We start from the raw sequence: 24,535 nt of genomic DNA on the forward strand, positions 1-24,535 counted from the left end.
CTTTTGAAAACAACAACAGCAACATGTAAGATGGGTCTAAAGAGGCATAAGGGGCCAGATACAATAAAGCTCTATAACATTGGTTTACAGAACTGAGGATATTCAAGAATAGTTGGGCTTCAAAACTATCCTGTGACGCAACCATCGTCTTTATAGAACTTCCTCCTTAACACTGAAGCTTTAAAGGCATAGCAGGCTACTTTTTCAGAAATGCTTGTTTTAGTATCCCCTAATAAGAGAGTGATCAGATATGCGTCAGAGTTGTTTGATACCAACCCTAAGTCTTTGTATAAAGCATTTCTTATATCTTTATAAATTGGGCACTCTAATAAGTAATGACTTAGATCTTCAACTGAGTTGGAGCCACATGGACAAACTCTTTCTTCCCAGATGGTCCTTTGATGGCCCTTGCACCACAGCTGTGGTCATTGATTGACAATGTAAGGCTGTGAAGGCATATCTCTGTTTGAAATTAGTTATATTATTTAGATATTGTGGATAATGTATTTGGAAATGGAGTTTGGTATACCAAGGAGCACATTTTGATAGGCCAACAGAAGTGCAATCTAACTGGAAGTCGTGTTTCAAAATATGGGGCTTCATATATTTTACAGCTTTATCATAATTTAAAGAGCACAAAGAGTCCTTTGAGAACCCATACAAATCAATAAGTTGCAGGATTTCTTGATTCCAAGATCTAAGTGTTTTGTTTTCAAACTTCAACATTTCTTTGAAATAATCAATACAAGGGCTAGTCCTATCCCATTAGTAAGTTTGAGCCAGTATTTAATGGCTTGAACCTGAGTTATAGCCTTAACAGTAGAGAGACCACCTTCCAACCGAAGGATAGCGGTCTTGGTTCCTTTGGGAAGACATAAAGTTGCTTGCAAGTAATTATTTTGGACTGTTTCCAAGTTAGATTTTATGTTAGTCCCCCAAATTTCAGCCCCATAACGCAACTGAGCTATAACTTTAGCCTCAAAGATTTTAATGGCCGGAGGGAACTGTTTACCACTTCTGCTCCAATATAATCTTAATAGAGAGTTGGCTGTATTAATAGCAACTGTTTTTGTATTTTCAAAATGACAACTCCAAGATCCAGTTGAGGAAAAATTTAGTCCTAAATATTTGAAGGACTTCACTTGTTCTATAAGTTGCCCATCAATTCGCCATGTATGTTTTATATGCCTATTAGCAAAAACTAGTATTGTTGTTTTTTGTGATTGATTTTCAGCTTGTCTTGTGTAGCTAATTGACTGAAAGCCTTCAATAATCTCCTTAAACCTTGCTGTGTTTCTGACAATAAAATAGTATCATCTGCATACATGAGAACTGATATTTTCCTGGGTCCCAATTTAGGGGGTACATAGTTGTCGGGATTACAATGAAATAGATAAAATCATGATGGGAAAAAAAGGTAAACACATTTCCAAGTATTATAAACTATTAAAAGAAAGAGATCTAGAAGATGAAATTATTAAACCCAGCATGGTAAGATGGGCACGAGATATAAATAAAACTATAACTATAGAGGAATGGGAAAAATCATGGAAAGGAACAAATAAATTCACTCTGTGCCAAAACTTATAAAGAAAATTATATCAAAATGTTATACAGGTGGTATCTAACCCCCCAAAATCCACGAGATATACAAAACTGGCAATACTAAGTGCTGGAAATGCAGGGAACCAGAGGGATGCTTCTTTCATATTGGTGGACATGCATTAAAGCTAAAGGATTCTGGCAAAAGATTCATGGAACCATCCAAAACATTCTCTTTGAACCAAATTTATTTTTACTAAACATGACACACAACATAAAGTCAGCAAAATACAATAGAATTGTTTTATATATGGTCTCATGTGCAAGGATCTTATTTGCTCAAGTTTGGAAATCTACAATTAATCCTTCTATTGAAGATTGGTTGATTAAGATATATGAAGCTAGAAATATGGATATAGTATCTGCCTTCCTTGCTGCAGTGGAGCGATTGACAGTTCGAGGGTGGCGACACGCTCCAACGCTGCAATGGTAGAAGGAAGTGTTTAGACTTTGCTTGTTGTTTCTTGCTCCCTTCACCCTTAAATGTAGGGGCCATTCAGACTACATTTTACCCCGGTTCCCAAACCAGTTTAAAAGTTGGAAGTTCACACTCGCGTCGATTTTAACACAACTCGATCAGGGGGGCTTGCACAAGAGATCCAGGGCAAATCGCCCTGAGCGCGGTTTTTCTGAAAGCGGATTATCAACCCTTTCTTTTTGCTGTCGGCAAATATGAACTCAACCACGGTCATGATTGGGTCAAGTTCAGGGGGTAGATTACCCCCATTGAGGTAAAGGGTAGTAAGAACTTGTTTCCAGGGAGATTCAATACGGGACACCCGGATCTGCCCAGTTCTATCCAAAGCAAATGAGGGAGTGGGAATGGGGCCTTTGTGAAGGTGGGGGGACTTACCTTCCTGGTGCTGGCGCTCCAGGTGAGTGATGCATTTGGAAAGGAGTCCCTCTCCTCATCACCTGCAGCCTCTGGTTCCGCTGGAGGCAGGGCTCTTCTCCAGCATCACCTGGAACAACGAACCAAAGCATGTCAGGGATGATGGGAGTTGTTGCTCTTCACCTCTGGTTCTAACTCACCACCTTGTTATGCAGCAGAGCTGACCAGCTTTGGTCAGTGGTTAATGCTTTTCTTCCAAAGCAGCAGAGTTTCAGAGAATAGGCTGAAGACCCTGACAAACTCTCCAAGCCTTCTCACTCTTCTTCCTCAGATGTCTCCAAACTTCTCCAGGATTCTGCTGACACTTGTATCTTCACCCAAGACACCAGACAACTCAGTAGTCTTATATAAAAGATCTACTTTATTCTATTATATACAAATACTATATGCCCTACAAATCACAATCTACAATCTCCAAAACTCTCCAAACTACACAACTACCCACAAAATACATTGGCAAACATTGCAATTATTATAGCCATTGTTAATCACCACCCACTAGTCAGTTTCCACCCAGTGGGCGTGTACATTCATTTTGATTGGTTCACATAGTTCAACCCACACTTAAGAGTTTTATCATTTCACCTTGTACACTTAATGAATCTCAGGTGTTTCCAATTGTACATTCTATAATTCTGTCCTTGACATTCAAGACTTCTAAATTACATTAGCTTTTTCCCCTGTGTAGCTTCTTAATTGCCTTTGCTTAGTCACTGTGACTTTCACATACATGTTTTATTTCTATCACTGTATGTCCCATGTTGCATTTTCCTTAACAAAGCAATGGACAACAACAGATGTATGTGTGCTTGTGTGTTTATGCATATACATCTGTGTGTGTGTGTATGTGTGTGTGTGTATATATATGGAGGCACTCAGGCTTATACATTTATGACGCTACACACACACACACACACACACACATATATATATATATATATATATCCGTAAGCATACCTTCAAGGTGATGAGGTGGACTGCCCTGGTCTTCCTCCTCCAGGCGAGGGTGACTGTCCAGGGGTGTTCTGTGTGGAGGAAGAGGAGGAGGAGAAAATGAGATCCAGTGCCTGAAGGCAACTCATAACAGTCCAGTTCAGGTAATGTGAACACCTACCAGCTGCAGCAATCCGGTCCAGTGCTGGACCTCCGGCAAGCATCCAAAGATGCCACATCTCCTGAAAATATTGAGGTTTGTGGCGTGAGGCTGGGCTGCCGCCATGCACGCAAATGTCGTGATAAAAGGCGGTCCGCATGACCTTTATCTTTGAGGCCACCTGCTTTTGGGAGTGCTGAAACCCCCGCCTCCGGAGCTTCCTGGCAAGCCTGTCATAGATAGCATTGTTGGGTGGGATGTGGACCCCATGATGACATCAAGGTCCACATCTCGCTCCAGGCAGAGGAAGAGGTACTGGACCTCCCCATCTGTCCACAGAGTCCAGCCTCTGGGCATTATGGAGAGGAGAGCAGTCTGTGGCAAGCCACCAAACACCAGACTTCCAAAGGCCCCTTGGTGACTTTTGCCTATTTCAGCTCCAGCCTGAGTGAGGTTGGCTACAGAGCAACCAATCAAGGCTGTAGCTAGGGGAGGGCAAGTAGGGAGGGCAAGTAGGGCACTCAAAGGGGGGCCAGCACCGCCCTCCTTCACCTCGCCTCACCAATCTCTCTCTGTCTTCCCTGCATGGCCCGCCCAGCCTCTCTCTCCCAACAACAGGGAAGTCAGGAAGACTGGAGTCCTGGCCATGTGGGGCCTGAGGGGGAGATGCCAGGCTGGCAAAAGGGAGCTCTGGAGGAGAGGGAGGGAGGGACGGACGGATGAGAGGCTGCATCAGGCTGCATCCACACTGGAGAAATAACTGGGTTTTTGGCAGCGCTTTAACTCTTTTTCTGGCTCACCGCTATGGAACTCTGGGAGTTGGAGCATGTTGTGGGGTCCTGATATCAAGGCTTAAATGTTTTTCTGGCTCAAGGCTATGGAATTCCGGGAGTTGACAAATGTTGTGGGGCCCAGAGCTCAAAGCTTAACTCTCTTTGGCCTCCTTTTATAGGACATGTCCTACATTTCACACTTCTGCCCAGAAGGAATTTCAAAACATCCTCTATTTTTTGTAAGATGACCAAATGTCCTCCTTTGCTGGGACGTGTCCTATGTTTCAACTTTCTGGCCAGGAGGAATGTCAAAATGTCTTCCATTTTTGGGAGGATGACCACATGTCCTCCTTTATCCAGGACACGGCCTACATTTCAGCCCTGCCCAGGAGCAATGTCAAAATGTCCTCCATTTTAGCAGGGTGACCAGACGGCATCCTTTATTCAAGACACGTCCTATATTTCCGCCCAGGAGGAATTTCAAAACATCCTGGTTTGTTCAGAGTTTGCCTTTGCCAGCCTTTCCTTGAGGCTGAGAGTGTGTGACTTACATGCCTAGTGGGTTTCTTGCTTTGTTCAGAGAGTTTGCCTTTGGTGACTTGGGTGTGTGCGAGTGTGCGCCTTCAAGAGGTTTTCGTGGGAGGTTTGTTCAGAGAGGGTTTGACTTTGCCATCCTCTGAGGCTGAGGGAGTGTGACTTGCCCCAAGGTTTTCTTGGAAGATTTGTTCAGAGGGAATTTCTCTTCACCTTCCCTTAAGGCTGAGAGAGTGTGACACAAGCCCAGTGAGTTTTTTATGCCCAAAGAAGGGATTGAACCTTGGTTCTCCTCCACTGCTGCCTCCTGCCACACTTCCTCAGATGCATTTAGTCTCAGAGGTGCTCCAAAATCTCTATATCTTTGAATTCTTTTATTATTATTATTATTATTAACTGAAAGAAAGAAGTTGGCAGCATGAGCTTTCCTAAAGTCTGCTTCTTCAGATGCATTTAGTCTCAGAGGTGCAACAAGATCTCCACAATATAAGAATTTATATTACTTTTTTTAAAAAAAAAATTAATAATGTTTTTGGCGTTTAGTTGGTTATGTCCTCCATTTTTTTTAAATGTCCTATATTTTGGGGTAAATTTTATACTACATTTTTTCTACATTTTGTCCTGGTTTGGTGGTAGAAAATTATGACAACCGAGCCATGACATGTGGCTCCTTTATCCACTGCAACAGAGACAGCATAAGCACTCTGGAGAGGCGCTGTGACGTCCCTCGTGTGCTGCACCATTTGGACATGGCACATGAGCCATGTCATCGACACGCGCCCCATGTAAATAGCGGTGTGCCAAGATGGTGCCCGTGGCTCACAGTAGGACTCAGGATATATAAAAAAAATATGGAACCGAAATGTACTTTTTGCCCCAGGGCCCCTAAAGGCCTAGCTATGGGCCTGCAACCAATCCTTTGGAGTTGTCACACACTAACAGTTTTCAGCCAATCAGAGAGAGGACAGTGGTTGCCCCCGCACTCAGGAAAAGTTCAGCCAGGGCAGACTAGGGTTGCCATAAGTGAGGACCTCCAAACTGGGACAAATGTAGGACAAATGCAGGACAACATTTTCAAATGTAGGACACATTTTTTAAAAATGGAGGACATGCAAAAAAATTGAGGCTTTTTTAGAAATGTTAATATAAATCCATGTTTCTTAGGCATGATCAAAATGGAGGACATTTTGACATTATTCGTAGACAGATCACGGAAATGTACTTCCCTTTCTGGCCACCCCCCTCTCCCCATTCCAAACAGCACATTTGAGCATTGAACATGGCTTTATTTTAACATTGCCTCTTGCATATTTCAGAGGCTTATTCCACAACCAAACCTTTTGGTCAAGGGACTTTGGTTTTTCTTCATTTTGGCTTGTTTTGTCTGTATTCCTCCCCACTAAATAAAGGAGACATGAAATGGAGTTAATGGGTACAAGTTGTTCAACAAAAAAGTCTTGTGAGACTCTGTAGGCAAGAGGTGCACCATGTTAAGAACTGCATTAAGCATACTTAGGCTGCTGCCACACTGCTTTCACTCTCATCACTCCATCCTATGGAATCCTGGGATTTGTAGTTTGTTGTGGTGCCAAGGCTGGGCTTTGAAATCTCAGGCATAAGAGAGGCAAAAGGCTTGGGCTGCATCTACACTGGAGAAATAATCTGGTTTGAGACCACTTTAACTGTCTTGCCTGAATGCTATGGAATTCTGGGAATGGTGGTTTGTTCCAGCACCACAGCAGAATGGCAGTTAACCCCTGGAAAGCTCTCTGACCAAGGTGACCAATGCCCTCACCCCAAAATGTAGGGCACCCAAGCAAAAAAATGTAAATAAAAGCTAAAAACACCCATGTAATTATAAATCCATGCTTCTTAGCCATGATCCAAATGGAGGACATTTTGAAACTTGACGGAAGAGGACATGTCCTGGAAAAGGAGGAGGATGCCTGATCACCTTGTCTCTGGTCCAAAATACACTGCAGAAATAAAACAATGCTGGACTGAAATGCCCAGAGTTCCTCACCAAAGCTGCATCCACACTGAGGAAATAATCCAGTTTGAGAGTGACTTAACTGTCCTGGGTTAGTGCTGGGGAATGCTGGGAACTGTAGTACATTGTGGCCCCAGAGCTATCTCTGACAGGGAGTCCCATAACCCTCCCAACGTAGTTGAACTGCAGTGCCCAGAATTCCTCCCCAGGTGCATCCACACTGAGGAAATGGTCCAGTTTGAGACTGCTCAGTGCTGGGGAATCCTGGGAATTGTAGTCTATTGTGGCCTCAGAGCCATCACTGACAGAGAAGTCTCAATGTCTCCCAAACACTCGCATTCCCAGGATTCCCTAGCACTGAGTTAAAGCAGTCTCAAAGTGGGTTATTATTCCTGCAGTCTGTGAGAGAGATATAAAAGCTAGGGACTGGATTCATTTGGAGGATCTCTGTGTCCAAAACACACTGCTTGGACTGCCAGGGCTCAGTGCTATGGAATCCTGGGAATTGTAGTTTATTGTGGCACCAGAGCTCTCTGACAGAGAAGGCCAAATGCCTCACAGACCCCAGAATTCCAGAGCATTGAGCTTTGGCAGTTAAAGGGGTCTCAAAGTGCAGAGGGGGGGGAGAGAGAAAAGCCAGGGAGTGTGAATGAGCTCTGAGAGGAGGAGGAGGAGGAGGAGGAGGAGGAAGGAGGGAGCCAAGGGAAGTGGCCAGGACCACCAGAGGAGCCCCTGCTTTTCCTCATCATCGCAGCCTTCTCCCTGCTGGCAAGAGGCTCTGCCCCCAGCCAGGCAACGCCTCCATTCAGTCTCCTTTTGTCAAAAGAGCTCTGGTGCCACAAGAAACTACAATTCCCAGAATCCCATAGCACTGAGCCATGGATGTTTAAGGGGGGGGGGGGGTCAAACTATTTCTGCAGCCTTTGCTACCCCAAAGCCTTCTATTATTTACCAGCAACTTGCAAGGCAAAATCTCTTCCTTCCAAGCCATTGAAAACCAACCCAAGTGGAGGGGGGCTGATTGCTTCTTTCCCATTGGTCAGCTTCGGGAGAAATTTGCATATTACAAGGAAAGGTGTTTAGGGCCTCAAAAACGACCCTGTGATAAAGAATTACAAGAATACTGAGTGGTAGACATTTAAAAGATGAGGCATTTAGACTCCCAGGGAAACAGGAACGATTGATGGCCTTTTTTTCTTTGCTCACTGTAACCTGAAAGTAATGCCTTTTGCAAGACATATATACCAAGTGGGCTGGCAATAGCTCTGAGTGGCAGATGTCTTTAAGACCTGCTCTCTAGGCTTAAGTCAGGCAGGGAGGCGGGGAGGGTGGCACACAGCCATGGGGAGGGCTGGAGCTGCCTCCAGGGCCTTGCTGGGGGGGGAGGTCCCGGGGGAGGGGCCAAACTGGGATGGGACTGTGTGGCCCCGCCCCAAACTGGGAAAGCCTCGCCCCCAGGCGGGATATGGCAAGCCTATCCACAGCCGGTAACATGGCACCAAACTGGTACAATTGGATAATATGTATAGGACTTTGGTTGCCTACTTTCTGGTGTCCCTCCATCTCTCTTGTAGGGTTGTGAATTCAGGTCCTGAGGTTTGTGAGCTAAAACCTAGGACCTGGGGCAGGGCCTCTAGCGATCTCATTCAGCCTAATGCATAAATTACTAACCATAGTCGCTCACAGTTTGTCATTCAAATCTACTCAATACACTTTCCTGTGTAGAAATGAAGAGAGAAAATTTTGAAGGATTATTCTTTCTCACTTGTTTGGAGAGACAGGATAAAAAGCGTGAAGTTGAAGGCTTTCATTGCCGGCTTCCATAGCTTTTTGTGGGTTTTTCGGGCTATGTGGCCACGTTCTAGAAAAGTTTCTTCTGATGTTTCGCCAGCATCTGTGTCTGGCATCTTCAGAGATGGCAGCCACAGATGCTGATGAAACGTCAGGAAGAAACTCTTCTAGAACATGGCCACATAGCCCAAAAAATCCACAAAAAACCAAGGATAAAAAGCATTTAATTTAGCCTCCTTCTTTCTAGCCAGATGGCGAATGCAGAGTATAGTAGTGATCCCTTGTACCACCACAACTGAGGGAAAGCAAGAAACTAAACCAATCCATAGACCCCTGCAATTTTCCTAGTTGAAGAAACCAATGAACTAAGCCTCGCGAATTATATTAAGCTACTGCTCTCACATCTGATCTGGATGTTTGCACAGAGCCCTTTCCTCTTTCCTGGAATCAGGCTCCCTCCAAAATGGAGAAGAGGCAGCCTCATCTCCTGTCTGAAGATCATGCATGAAAACTGGAAGCTCAATGCCAGGCCCTGCTGTATCGTATCTTTACTGCCACGTGTAAAAAGGGCAAGGAAAAACACCTGTTACAGGAGAAGAAAGCAAATAAAGCCTGATCCTTTCTGGTCCTGGTTTAGGTCCTGGGCAAAAGAAGGGAAACCAGGATTTGACTTGGGAGTGAGCGAATGTTGTGTGGCCTGCCTTGCCTGACCAGGGGCCTCCCTGGGGACCAAATCCATCTCCCTTCTCTTCCCCCTCAGTCAGCATTCTTACAAAGGAACCAAATTTAGGGGTCTCCCATCGGCATCTTGAGGCACCCACCTTTCCTTTCCTGCCAAGGAAACCCAGAAGGAGCCCTTCTTCCTAAGCAGCCAATGACCAAACCCACCAGCCTTCTAGAACCCTATTCAGGCTCCAAGCCAACCGCTAACAATGGTCCACGTTCAGGGCTGCTTTATTTGTCTGGCTGAATGCTAGGGAATTCTGGGAACTGTAGCTTTTTGAGATACAGTATTTAGTCTTCTGTGTCAGACAACTCAGATGCCATAATAAACTAAAATTCCCAGGATTCCTGAGTACTGAACTAGGGCAGTTAAAGTGGTTTATTTCTACAAACTGGATTATTTTTGTAATGTGTTTTTGACCACTGATACCTTGTACCACCACAACTAGGAGAAAGCAGGAAACTGAGCAAATCCATAGACCCTACAATCTTTGTGAGTTGAAGCAACCAATGAATCAAGTCTTGCAAATTATAATAAGCTACTGCTGTAGCAGCTGAATGGATATTTGCACAGAACCCTTTCCTCTTGCCTAGAGTTGGGCTACCCCCCAAAATGGAGAAGAGGCACCTCATCTTCTTCCTGAAGATGATCCCTGAAAACTGGAAGCTCAATGCCAGGCCCTGATATATGCATCCCTACTTTCCCATGGAAAAAGAGCAAGAAAACAAAAACATTACAGGCGAAGAACTGAAATAATCAATCAATAACTTTATTACAATCAAAGACCAGCAAATCAAAAATAAACTAATACATATAACAAAACTTCTCAGTTTTAAAAACAACAACAGGGAGATAAAAGGTCCTGGGGAAAAGGAGGGAAATCAGGATTTGACTTCAGTTAGTGAATGTTTTGTGTTTCAATGAAGGGCTAGAAAGGAGACAGAAATGCATCTTTAGCATCCCTTTTTATGGTTGCAAACAGTTGAATTCTAGCAGCACTTCATTAACACTAATGCTGATGCTTCCATAATTAATGCTATCCTTCACAGATTCTAGATATGCAATGAAGAATGAGAATGGTCCAAATAACGCAAAGGTTTATTGAATGTTCCTGTAAAGGCAAGGTGCTTTCCAACCAAAAACCTTGAAGCAGAAGTAGCACAAATAAAGATCATAATAGAACTGTACAAAATACAACAAAATGTATTGAAGGTTTGTTTTCCAAAAATGTATTTTCAACCATTAACATTTCTACACTTTCTCTCTAGTGTTGATTTTGAGGCCTCTAAAAGTGTGAATTCTGAGAAAATTGTTCAACACAGTCTTACATTTCTATGGCTTCTTTCCAATATGAATGCTATGGTGATGTGTAAGGTTGGTACCTGAATGAAAACACTTGCCACACTTCTGGCATTTGTATGTTTTCTCTCTTGTGTGGACTCTGTGATGAACCATAAGGTTTGATTTGTCTACAAGATATTTTCCACTCTGCTGGCATATCTATGGTTTCTCTCCTGTGTGGACTCTCTTATGCACCACAAGGTGCGTCTTCTGAGCAAAGCTTTTTCCACACTGCTGACATTTCTATGATTCCTTCCCAGTCTCCATTCTTTCATGATTCTCAAATTCTTCTAGAAAGAAGGCCAAAGACAGACAAGGCTTAGCTCAGCATTAAGAGAGGAGAGGCCTCACAATCTACAATGGAGCTAAGGAAGCTCACTAGGAAAACAAATAAGAGATAAGGGAGTTTTGGTGTCCCTTCATAGATATCAGTCATAATGGCTGCAATGGAACCCCTTAAAATATCTGAAAACAGCAACTTGACCTGGGTCACACAAGTTTAGTTGCAGCTGTTGTTAACGTTTTTTAGGTTCGCAGCTTCCTCACAATACTTGAGGCGCCTTTATTATGCACTTTCCCAGAGTTCCAAGCTGAGTTCTGTCCAAACAGAGCCAGACATCTTTGCTCTGCTCCTTCCCTCCTTCCCTGGCTTCCAGATCCCTGATCCCCTTCCATTTCTCCCTCCTCTCTCCAACTTCCCCACCTGCTCTCTTCTCCATCTGCACTGATAAAGCATTTCACCTTCAGCATCTCTTCCTTGCCATTCTCTCTCTTAGACACACTGAGATAGTATGGGGCAGGATAGAGACACTTTCAGTCCCATTTGGTGAGAAAGGTGGGACAATGCATAGATAAATGAGTCCATAGGAAAGGCTGGAGAAGGGGGCTTGGAATTAGACTCCAGTTTTGGTGAGGCTAGGGCTCAAGGGAGAAGCCTTGAAACAGCCTGGAGACATCTCCAAGACAGGGGTGGCCAGCCACACTGGGCCCACAGGGACCTCAGAGGTACCTCCCATTGAAATGAATACCCCCCCCCACTTTCCTTAGGGGAAGTAGAGGCAGTTTTGTCACTGTTGGGACCACTCTGAGCGCTTGTAGTAGGGCCAAGGGAGGCCTTTTCCCCAAGAGGACATTGGAAGCTTGTCCAGAGCATAGAAAAACAGGGACCAAAAAACCCCTGTAAACTTGCTGAAGGATATAATGAGGAGCATTTGGGGCCAAAAACATTAACTGACATGGTTCCTCCCCTAGGAAATCCTTGGATTGGCAGCCAAGGAAGCAGTATTTATAACTCTTAACTAGAGAGATCCAGTAGCTCAAAGAACTATAATTTCCAAGATTTCAGACAATGTTGCTATGATAAAGTGGAATCATATTGCCATGTATGTAGCATACAAGACCACACCCCTGTTCTGAAGTAAGAGCAATGGATCCAGGTTTCTTCCCCAGCGAGAAGACATTTTCATAGGTTTCCATCATCACTTCATTGTACAGGGATTTCTGCTCTGGACTCAAGAGAGGCCCTTCCTCCTCAGAGAAGAAGACTTCCACGTCTGGAAGGGAGATCTGCAACAGAAAGTAGCCCTCATCCAGAGACTGACTGAGCAAAAGGGGAGAAAGAACATGGAGCATCCAAAATATGATTGATCCCTTCAGAATATCAACAGAGTGGGATACATTGGGATATTCTCCCTTCTCTTTCCTTGGCTCCCTGGATCTTCAAGAAAGGGATGAGAGGGAAAGAGAAGGCTGCAATCTTGGTCCCTGGACCTCTAGATTTCTCCTTGATGGAGACTGTGTTTAGCAATGGAGGCTCTTCCCTGGAGGTCTTCCCAATCTGCTTCAATGAACTGACAGAAGTCTAGGGCAGCCTTTGTAGTCTGTCTGGAAGCCAAGTTCTCTTTGGATCCAAGGCAGACAACACTCCAGGGCCCTCTTCCCTTCCCTGGGAATAGAAATAGGAAGACCACTATTCAGTCATTAGGAATGGCTTCCTCTCATGATGGCTCTAAAACCAGGAGCCTCACTGCATCAAAATGGAGGAACATCCCTGTCTCAAGGCCATGAGTTCAATGCTCTTTTAGGAACAGAAGGAGTCCTCCTGAGGACACTCTGAGGGCTGCCATTGGCTGGAATCCCAGTCCCTCCCTCCATCCCTGGCCCTGAGTGGCTGGAATCCCAGTCCCTCCCACCGTCCCTGGCCCTGATTGGCTGGAATATTAGTCCTTCCCTCCATCCCTGGCCGTGATTGGCTGGAATATTAGTCCTTCCCTCCATCCCTGGCCCTGATTGGGTAGAATTCCAGTCTCTGCCTCCTTGTATTCCGGCGGCCATTTTGTGCTGCTCCAGAGTCAGAAGGAGGCCAGGCTCCTTGGGCCAAAAGGAAGGAAGTGTGTCCCTTTCTGTCTCTGGCCCTTCATTTTGGGGTGAAGGAAAGAAGGAAGGAAGGGATCTGTGGGGGTCATTAAGGCCATAAAGGACTGCAGGAGAGTCCTTTCTGGGGCTGCAGGAATCAGGGTCTTTGTATTGAAGGTAGGCATTTATTCCTGGAGCTGAAAGAGGACCTTTGTTTAGATGTTTCAGTCCAGGATTGTGTGGAAGGGCTGCAGCTGAGAGACTGAGACCATGCTTTGAAGGCATAAAGCCCCAAATTCAGTCTCTGGCAGCACTGTCTTCCCAGAAGGAGGAAGTGAGATTTCCAGACCCAGACACACAGTGTGCCAGTGAGTCCTTTGTGTGGGGAATGTGTGTGTATGTATCTTTCTGCCCCTGACCTTTTTCCAAGTCTTGAACAGCAAGTTTCGTCTTGCCTCACAGCTGTTTCGCAGTGGATGCACCATCGGCGTTTGAAGCTCAACATGTCCAAGACAGAGCTTCTTGTCTTTCCTCCTAAGCCCAACCTTCAACACTCCTTTTCTGTCTCTGTGGACAACATTTCCATTCAACCAGTCCAGCAAGCCTGCAGTCTTGGCTTTATCTTTGACTCTTCTCTGTCGTGTATCCCTCAGATCCAGACCACAGCCAAGGCTTGTAGATTCTTTTTGTACAATATTGCCAAAATCCTACCATATCTCTCTGCCTCTACTGCCAAGATCCTGGTCCATGCCCTAGTGATCTCACGACTTGATTACTGTAACGTCCTCCTGGCTGGGCTTCCTCTTTCTCACCTCCGTCCTTTAATCTCTGTCCAGCATTCAGCTGCACACATTATCACTTCCACCCACCACTCTGACCACATCTCCCCTGTGTTGGCATCCCTTCACTGGCTCCCCCTCCCTTTCCGCATTCAGTATAAGCTCCTGCTGTCGACATTCAAAGCCCTCCATGGACTGGCCCCTCCTTACTTATCAGACCTTCTTTCTCCTCACCTTCCCACTAGGGCCCTCTGTTCTGGTAGTCAAGGGTTCCTGTCTCAGCCCAGGATTTCCTCTGCCCCATCTCGGATTCACCCCTTGTCACTCGCTGCCCCTCACTCCTGGAACCTTCTTCCTCCACAAGCAAGAGCCATCACTTCTTTAACCAGCTTCAAAACGGAGTTGAAATTCATCCTGTTCAGAGAAGCGTTCCCAGGCATTGCATAATTGTCGCTTAGTATTTGATGTTCTTTTGGTGTCTGTTCTAACCATTTCCTGTATTGCTATGTACTGTATATGCATTATCCTACTTGAGAGTATGTATTTTCCCTGGAAGAAGATTAACCATCCATTATGAAGCCAAGCCCTCCCTCCAGTCCATCTGCCTTGGTCCAGGGCTCGGAGGTAGAGAGGAAGTGCTGGACCTCTTACCCTTTCCCTCCACCACTCCCTTCTCCTTCTGTGTCATGTCTTTTTAGATTGTAAGCCTGAGGCCAGGGAACCATCTAACTAAAAAGATGGCATGTACAGCGCTGTGTAAATTTACAGCGCTTCATAAATAAAAGTTAATAATAATAATAATAATAATAATAATATGTGGTGTTTACTAGAGCTTTGTGTGGTATTTCTTTGACTGGGTTCATAAAATGAATTTACTTACATCTTCACTTCCCAAAATGAGCATAATCCAGGGAGTAATCTTCACGCATAAACCTATAGATTTTTAGACTTTTCATGTATCAAGTGCAACACATTTATCAGTATGCATGCTTTTTAAAAATACGCAAGGAGAAGTTAAGATGAATGTGATTTTGACAATAGGTCCATTCAGAAGCAATGCACACAAATGTACATGCCTCAATTTCTGTATGGCTTTAGCAAGCAGAGGGAGGAGGTGCACACCTCTTGCTCTTGCTATGACTGACATAGACAAACACAGCAGTTAAGCTTAGATAAATAGTCTCATTTGGAAAAATGAAACAATTATTTTCACCAGTGTCTAAACGGGGAGGGGGCCATCCGTCGGGGATGCATGGCAGGGGGTTGGATTGGGCGGCCCTTGTAGTCTCTTCCAACTCTATGATTCTATGTTGCGAGTGCCTATTTTCCACACTGTTACCTGTCCATTTTGCTTGGGAATTTCTTGTTCTAGCCAAATGTAGGCCTAAATCCTAGCCTATATCCTATCCTATTCTTAGTCCTGATCAGAAAGAATCACTGAATCAGTTGGATTTACCTATAGATTGACTCACCTGTCACTCATGGTCACATGGGCAGAGGACTCTCAGAATTATGACTTCTATGCATGCAGAAGTCTGCCATAGCAATTGGGTGCTCTCTTGCCATCAACTCAATCCTCTGGTGCTCCCCGATCTTGGGAGGAGGGCTGGATCCCATGGAAGGGGGGCAACCAGAGAAGAGAACACTCCTTTCCTGCCCTGTTTGACTGGGGAACTCCCTGGGGGATGGGGGGCAACTGGTTTGGCCAATGGGAAAATGAGAGGCCACCAGGCCATACAGCCTGACCCATGAGAACCCTCTATTCTCCAGTGTTGCTCCCAGTGGAATGAGGCTACAACTGGTTATTCAGTGACACAGGTCCTCCCATTGAGTTCTGGGAGCCATTCCGCATGGCCATTCCATGCCTGGTGAGAGTGTTGAGTGCAGGCTATTAGAGAAGCATCCAGCTGTGTTTATGTAGCCAGAAGCAAAATGAAGACATCTTCTTTGAGGGCCACTGGGGAGGTCAGGAGGTTACAGCAGATGATGCACTCATTTCACATCTAGCTACGGGGACATAACCAGGGCCCTCTCCAATTCCTCATCCCTTAATCCCCCACACTCTAAGAAGGCATGGAGTATCTATTGTGGGAGCTGCAGTGAATCTATGCTAGGTCCAGGGGGCTTTGTTTGGTACAGAGGGAGGAGGGGGATGCCCACCTCTGCATCAGCCCAAAGGAGGTATTTGTCACCTGCGTATGTCACCAGCAGGATGCTGTTCTCTGTGTCTTTGAGTGCTGCAGTGTTTCTTGCCAAGCCAATCCTAATCCTGGTCCCTTTTCTCAGGAACTTCATCTCGGCCTCCTTGTACACGGCTTTGGGGACTCTCTTGCTGGAAGTGACCAAGGGCACGGCCACCAGGACCCCCTGCCCACCTGATGGCCAACACAGAGGCCAAGTGGAGGGACTTGGGCTTCAACAGAAAGAGACTGCCGAGGTACAACAGCTTTTCGGTGAGTCACTATGCAGTTAGCTTCATCTGTCTCATGTCTGGCCAATTTATGAAAGGAAGCAAATAAGATACTGTCCCAGTTTGTCAGAGAAAGTCCTGCTTAATCCTTTGTCAACCCACTACTTCAGGGGCTTTTAAAAATGTCCCGGTTGCCCTCTCCTCTTACCAATTTCCCCGTTCTCAGCTCTCTTCAGTTCATGAGTGCAATTGAGTTTGCAGCCCTTCAACTCAAAAGTGGGAAGAGGAGAGGAAAGAAGGAGACAGGATATGGCCCTTCCCAGGAGGCTGATGCAAAAGCAACTGCTGTGCCCTTCCTGGCTTGTGTCATCTTCTTCATAAACAACTTTGGCCATCTCCACTGCCTTCTGGGTTGCTTGTCCACACATGTCTTGCTTTTGCAATCTGTGAAATATTGGGGGCTATGGGAGAATATCTCTGGATCTAAATATGGGGTGGGCCCAGTGGCCTTCAAGCCCAGAGTGCTCCCCAGAACTGTTATTAAAAATGATGTTTGCCTCCGAAATGTGGCAAGAAATGTCTAAATGCAACATAATTCTTTGGTGGCTAAATGTACTGTATGTGTTGGGATAGTCACTATCCTAATCCATCCTCAATATCCCAGCCATGGCCTAAATTATATTGTGTATTATATTGTATATTGAAAAGATTTGAGACAAACTGGATCTCAAAGGCAGTAGCTTTTTTCTTGAAGACAGAATTTAAAGTTTATTTCCTGGACTGAATTCTAAAGAGATCAAATAATATTTGGAGGCACCATGTGCTTTCCTCCCCTTTTGCTTAGTCACTCTCTGGATGAGGGCTATTTTCTGTTGCAGGTGACCTTTGCGGATGTGGTGATATATTTCACTGAGGACGAATGGAAACTGTTGACGAAGAAGCAGAGACTTATGTACAATTATATAATAATGGAGAATTATGAAAATGTGGCCTCTGTGGGTAAGGAACCGGAATCCACTAGCATTATAGAATCACAGAGTTTGAATAGACCACAAGGGCCATCCAGTTCAACCCACTTCTGCCATGCAGGAATACACACTCCAAGCATCATCCAGCCTCTGTTTAAAGACCTCCAAAGAAGAGGACTCCACCAAACTCTACGGGAGTATATTCCACTGTCGAAAAGCTCTTACTGTCCCAAAGTTCCACCTAATGTTTAGGTGGAACCTCTTTCTCTGTGACTTGCATCCATTGTGGTGTCTCCTTTTGTCTGTAGCAGCAGAAAGCAAGCTTGCTCAATCCTCAATATGGCCCTTTTCAATAATTAAACATGGATATCATATCCACTCTTAACTTTCTTTTCTCCAGGGTAAACATTCCTAGCTCTCTATGTCGCTACTCATAGGGCTTGATGGTTTCCAGATCCTTCACCACTTTGGTTGCCCTCCTCTGGGCATGTTCCAACTTGTCAACATCCTTTTTGAATTGAGGGGCCCAGAACTGGACACAAGATTATTCCAAGTGAGGCCTGACCAAAGCATAAAAGAGTTGCACTGTTACTTCCCTTGATCTCGAAACTATACTCGTATTGATGCAGTCTAGAATCACATTGGCCTTTTTAGCTGCTACATCACACTGTTAGCCCATGTTCAACTTGTGGTCTACTAGAAGTCCTAGATCCCTTTCAAGCCTAGTTTAATTGTGATAGCAACATCCTGTAGAATATTTGAATTTGTAGTTTAGTGAGGCACTATTGCTCTACACTTTATAAGGGTTCAAAATACCCCACTGTAAACTGCCAATTGTCAGAACCAGCTTCTGTGGTTCATCCAGAATGGTATTGGGGTTTAGGGGGTAATTGTTAGTAGTTTAAATGCTAGTAGTTTTAAGTAGTTGGTAAGAATAGTGGGGCTTAGAACGGCTTGGGGAAAGGAAGCAGTTGTGGAGGCTCTTGACTGACTGGTTTGTGAGCTTTGGGTGGCAGACATGCCCCAGGGGTGAGAGGCATATATGAATGGTTAAAGAAGAAGGCAAGAGGGACCTTGGCAGCCGGGCTGGTTAGGTGCTGAAGGGGGAGGAAAAGGGAGGAGTGTGAAGGTAGGTAATAACGGACGGAAAAGGTTTAGACGCTTCAGAGAATGCTTAGACCTATTAATGGATGCTTCTGCCTGAGTTTTTCAATAAAACTTTTGGTGCAAGCAAAGGATTTTTTAATTGTGAAACTTAGTTCTGCCCTGAGCTATCACACCAATTCTAGGATTTTGTGGGAAGACAGCATGGGGATTAATGCATTTCTCACCCAAATGGTACTCAGCACATCTCTGAGTATGTACCTTTTTTGGCCCTCTTCCAGCCTTTTGAGGCTCTGTAGAGGCTTCTTGGGGCAAAGACCTCCCTTGGCCCTGCAATGGCTCAGAGAGGGCCCAACAGTGTCAAAATGGCCTCCACTTCCCCAAAGGGATGCAATGGGATACTGAGGGGCAAAACATTATTCCTATTTTAAGGCAATACAATTTTTGGTTGCCCCTGAGATCCCCTGGGGACCAATGTGACGCCCCCAATCCCCAACAGTAGCCCACCTCTGTCTTAGAGATGTCCAAGTAGACCCCATGTTGAACATGAGTCAACAGTGCGATGCAGCAGCTAACAAGGCCAATGCGATTTTAGGCTGCATCAATAGAAGTATAGTGTCTTGATCAAGGGAAGTAATAGTGCTACTCTATTCTGCTTTGGTCAGGCCCCACCTGGAATACTGAGCACCACAATTCAAAAAGGATGTGGAGAAACTGGAGCGTGTCCAAAGAGGACAACTAAAATGGTGAAGGATCTGGAAAACATGCCCTATGAGGAACGCCTTAGGGAGCTGGGGATGTTTAGCCTGGAAAAGAGACAGTTAAGATTTCATATGATAGACCTGTTTAAATATTTGAAGGGATGTTATATTGAGGAGGGAACCAGCTTGTTTTCTGCTGCTCTAGAGATTAGAACATGGAACAATGGATGCAAACTGTAGTAAAAGAGATTCCACCTAAACATTAGGAGGAACTTCCTAACAGTAAGGGTTGTTTGACAGTGGAACATACTTCCTCGGAGATTTTGGTGGAGTCTCCTTCCTTTAAACAGAGGCTGGATGGCCATCTGTCGGGGATGCTTTGATTCCTGCATAGCAGAATGGGGTTGGACTGGATGGCCTTGTGGTCTCTTCCAATTCTATGATTCTATGATTCTAGGCCTCTGGGAACCAGGAGGGGAAGGCAGGAGCAAAGCTAGCATCGCCTAGCTCTGTGTGGACAAGAAGGGACCTCTTGGAAGGGCTAGGAGAGTTGCTTTGGGGATTGGGAGGCAGCCACCAACCTGACAGATTTTAATAATAATAATAATATTTCCCAATGGATCGAGGTGGTATTACACCCCAAAACAAACCACAAAACAATAGCATCCAATTTACACAAAGTAAAACAACAAGTCGCTTAAACTCAATTCGGACAAATAAAAACATTGTTTAAAATGCACAATTGCAATCAGAAGTGGGATTTTCCCTTAAGTTCTTTACAAGAGGTCGGGTGGGTAAGTCTGCCAGAAGGGATCCATCTTAAGTGCTTTCTTGAAAGCATCCAAGGTGGTCTTAAGACACATCTCCTCTGGCATGTTGTTCCATAACTTGGGGGTCATGGCTGTGTACGCTCTGTGGGAAGTTGTTCTTAGCCTGACCTTTGGGTAATCTAATTGATTGTTCCCAGATGTTCTGAGAGTGTGGGGCGGATTGTGTAGGGAGAGGCCTTCCCTCAAGTAGCTCAGGCCCAAGCCATGTAGGGCTTTAAAAGTAATAACCAACACTTTGTATTGCACCAGGAAGCTAATTAGCAGCCAATATAGAGATACTGGTTTTATATGGTCTGACCTAGATGTTCCGGTGGTCAATCTGGCTGCCACATTTTGAACTAACTGAAGCTTCCGAACTTGGAACAAAGGTAGCCCCATGTAGAGCACTGAACTTAACTGAACTTGAAATCAGGCCCTTGTTTTCATACATATTAAGGGTTCCATTTAGCAATTATGAGCAATGTCTATGAAGAGAAGAAAGGGTGACACAAAAATTCTTTTTTCTCTCATGTTTCTTTTCCAACCTGAGCTTTCTTAGCTCCGTGGTTGATTCCAGAGGCCCTTTGTCACTCAAAATGCTGGAGTCTGGGGAGGACACCCACAAGTGCTATGCTTTTAGGGGAATTTCATACTTAGCCCAAATGAAAGATTGAGGCAACAGTGACCTTGGGATTCATCCCAACTATACCAGGCCTGAAAGCACACAGAACTCCAGAGTCCTCTCCTCGTGCCACACAGCATGAAGCATCCGCTGCATTTAGCTTGCATCATGCCATGTGTTCTGACTCAACACTCTATGGCAGTCTCCCAGGAAATGATGCCACTTTTCAATTAAAATAGTTTTACATATATTTAATGGAATATTTTTCAAGAGCCTGACTATCTGTTTCTACTGATTTCCTCATGGCAGTTCCCCTTCAATCTCTTTGGTAGCTCCGATGAGAAAGGATACAAACATTATATGGATTTGGGGGCATCCAGAATAGGGTCATGCTCAGGTCACTCACGCCAACTTTATTAATTTAATCTCAAATAGGGAGGGGTGAACGTGGGGCTAAATCTTGGGGTAACGCATTCCTCTCTTAACACTGAGATTCAATTTTGTCTGTCATTGTCCTCGTTTACAGAAGAATTTGTCAGTCATGAGAGAGTCCACAGAAGAAAGAAGTCACATAAATGCCAGCATTTTGGGAAACATTTTGCTTACAACTCAAACCTTGTCGTGCATCGGAAGGTCCACACCGGACAGAAGCCATACAAATGCCAGCATTGTGGGAAATGTTTTTCTTGGAAGTCACACCTAGTGAGACATCAGAGAGTCCACACAGGAGAGAAGCCATACAAATGCCAGCATTGTGGGAAATGTTTCTCTTCGAAGTCACACCTAGTGATACATCATAGCGTCCACACAGGAGAGAAGCCATACAAATGCCAGCATTGTGGGAAATGTTTCTCTTCGAAGTCACACCTAGTGATACATCATAGAGTCCACACAGGAGAGAAGCCATACAAATGCCAGCATTGTGGGAAAGGTTGTTCTTGGAAGTCAGACCTAGTAAAACATCATAGAGTCCACACAGCAGAGAAGCCATACAAATGCCAGCATTGTGGGAAAGATCTTTCTTCAAAGTCATACCTAGTGTTACATCAGAGAGTCCACACGGGAGAGAAGCCATACAAATGCCAGCATTGTGGGAAATGTTTTTCTTCAAAGTCAAACCTAGTAAAACATCATAGAGTCCACACGGGAGAGAAGCCACACAAATGCCAGCATTGTGGACAATGTTTTGCTCAGAAGTCACACCTAGTAAGACATCAGAAAGGCCACACAGAAAAGAAGCCACAAAAATCCCAAAAATGAACTAACATTATTTTTGTGAAGAAGGAATACAAAGAATATATTTTTATTCCTTTGGTGATAAGAAAATGTCCTTGTGATTTCTGTGTTAGGTTTGTCTGTCCATCTGTCTTTAGGTTTTAAAGTTATATTTTCTTAATTTTATCTTTTAATTGCTATTAGTGTAGATCATTGCTTTAGTTTATAATTGTGACTGGGGATTATGGGTTGTGGAATGGGTTAGCTAGATAGAGGGTGGGATTTGTTGCAGCTGGCTAGAATAGTTATTTGATTGATAGCCTTTGGAATGTGTGGGATGTTAGCTGAAGAAAGTTGGGGGGAAGGTATTAACAGAAAGGGGACTAGTTTCTGGGAATGACAAAGGTAGCCTTGTTACCTGTGGGCGATTGACTGTGGGAACTGGAGGTGGGGGCTAGGTTTGGAAGAGGGTGGAGTTTTAGGTTTTGGGGTTTTAATGTATTATTTGGCTTGGGGTGGGCAGTTCTGATTTAAATGCTAACTTAAATGCTGCCCTGATTTAAATGGGCCTTTGCGCAGCCCCTGTCACGTGCTAAGGGATGGCCGAGAACGTAGTGTCCATACCAGCCTCACTCCTAGCACGTGATGGGGGCGCCCTGTATACATGGGCGCTACCATTTTGACACGATGGACGTGTAGCGTATGCACGTCCCGTTGCCTTTGTGACACCGCAAGTGCGCCATTGTCGCCTTGCGGCGTCACAAAGGCACCACAAGAAGAACCCACTTTTTACAGGTTATTTTTGTTCCGCAACAGTGCCGCGCAGTTTGTTCACTTTGGCTGCCTTGCGGAGCAAACCGGGGTGGCGGGAGACCGCCCTTTTTGGGCTGTCTCTATTCCGCCATTCTGTTCTTAATAAAGTTCTTTGTTATTTCAACACAGTGGACTCATTGATGCATATAAGTTCTGAATTTGCACATAACTGACCCTTTCTTCTCTTCTCAGTCCTCAGCTCCATTCCCAGCTATATGAGCAGCAGAGGCAAACACACACACACACACACACACCCTCAGAGAGACAGATCTGTATGTACAAAGCAGAGTCTTCACAGCCTTTCCCTCCTGAGTCCAGCTCCGCAAGAGGGGCCTTTGGTGGCAAATGTGCATGCGCAGTCTCAGCCCCTGAATCTGCCGCCCTCACAGCCTGCTCTGACGGAGGGAAGTGGGGGGAGCCCTCATTCATTCAGAATGGCTGGAGGATCTTCTGGGGGAGGGGTGATGTAAGAAGGATGGAAACCTGATCTCCTCCCCGCAAAGAAAGCAGGGAGCCTGCCAGGCCTCCTCTCCCTTCTCTCCCTTCCCTGCCCCCTCCTCTGGGGATTCCTTGGGGCCCAGGTACTTGGGGGTTATTTTGAGAAAAGAGGAAAGGGGGGACCCTTGGAGAGAGGTGTGGCCATGGAGGGGAGGGGGATTCAAAGGTAAAAAGGACTTTGAGGTGCCCCCTCCCTCCTGGAAAGTGGGGCAGAGGAGAGACCCTCCCTTCTGATGACTCATTTAGGGAAGACTTTTGTGCCAAACACAAAGCATCACACAGGATAGGGTTCAATAGCATTGGAAACAACATTTTTTGGGGAGGAGAAACGTTTTCTCTGGGGGGAGGGGGCTCTGTCTGGGTGGGGGGAAAGAGCCAAAATCTAGCCCAAATCCAAGACTAGGGAGATGGAGGGACCCCAAAGCCCCATCTGGGGAGACACACTTCCCTGGGAACTAGGCTTAAAGGCCCACAGGATCCAAATTAGGCATCCCCACACATACATACCTTTCCCTTCACAACAACCCTGCGGAGGAGGACCAACAGAGAGACCCTCAGCCCCAAAAAGAACACCCTCCTCCCGGTTTTGGGAACATGCTGAACAGGCCTTAGACCCCCTTGAAAGGATGTAGGTAAAAGGAGTAGAAGGAAGGAAAGAAGGAGTTAAAATGCCAAGGGAAGAGAAGCATAAAGGGACAGCTTAAGGGGGGGGGGGGGAATCTGGAATGTGATCCAGGCACCTGTCCCCCAGAACTCATCATTAGAGCCTACCACAGATCACTGTGATGCTTAAAATGACTATTTCACCGATAACATTTCTCAGATAAGAGTTGACTTGGGTGCGAAGGCTATAGGTGAGGTGTCCAGTGACTCTGTGAATAAGATCATACTGGATCAAATTGAATCTGAGTACTGAGAACATAGACAAGCTCCTTAGAAGTGTGAAGAAGACAACTTGCCCCCTCGACCCTTGCCCTTCATGGCTGGTCCTCCAAGGAGGAGATGCACGTAGGACTCACCTGAGCTATATCATAGATGCATCTCTTAGGGAGGGCTATTTTACATCTTAAAAGAAGCGGTGTTATGGCCGCTTCTGAAAAAGCCGTCCCTAGATCCCTTGGACATGAACAATTACAGACCAGTCCCCCATCTTCCATTTCTAAGCAAGGTGATTGAGAGGGTAGTTGCTCTTCAAGTCCAAGTGGTCTTGGATGAAACAGACTATCTAGACCCTTTTCAAATTGGCTTCAAGATGGGATACAGAGTCAAGATTGCTATGGTCTCCTTAGATCATATCCGCTTGAGCATCGACAGGGGAAGTATGACCCTGTCGGTGCTTTTGGACCTCTCAGTGGCTTTCTATACCGTCAACCATGGTATCCTTCTGGAAAGCCTGAGGGAATTGGGGATTGAGGCCACTGCGTTGCGGTGGTTTTGGTCCTATCTCAGAAGCAGATTCCAGATGGTGATGCTTGGGGACAGTTGCTCCCCCAAAAGGGATCTTAAATTTAGCAACCTTCG

The 24,535-nt window shown here is 45.2% G+C and overlaps 1 protein-coding gene across 1 annotated transcript in view; it reads right to left on the minus strand.

Moving 5' to 3' along the window:
• The window catches only part of LOC149287687 (uncharacterized), a 159,145-nt gene that overhangs the window by 51,102 nt on the left and 83,508 nt on the right, over window positions 1–24,535 (minus strand). The window lies entirely within an intron of this gene.

This window comes from Sceloporus occidentalis, unplaced genomic scaffold, assembly GCF_023333645.1.
Source record: "Sceloporus occidentalis isolate IW3139 unplaced genomic scaffold, rSceOcc1.0.p SCAF_57, whole genome shotgun sequence".
Taxonomy (NCBI): Eukaryota; Metazoa; Chordata; class Lepidosauria; order Squamata; family Phrynosomatidae; genus Sceloporus; species Sceloporus occidentalis.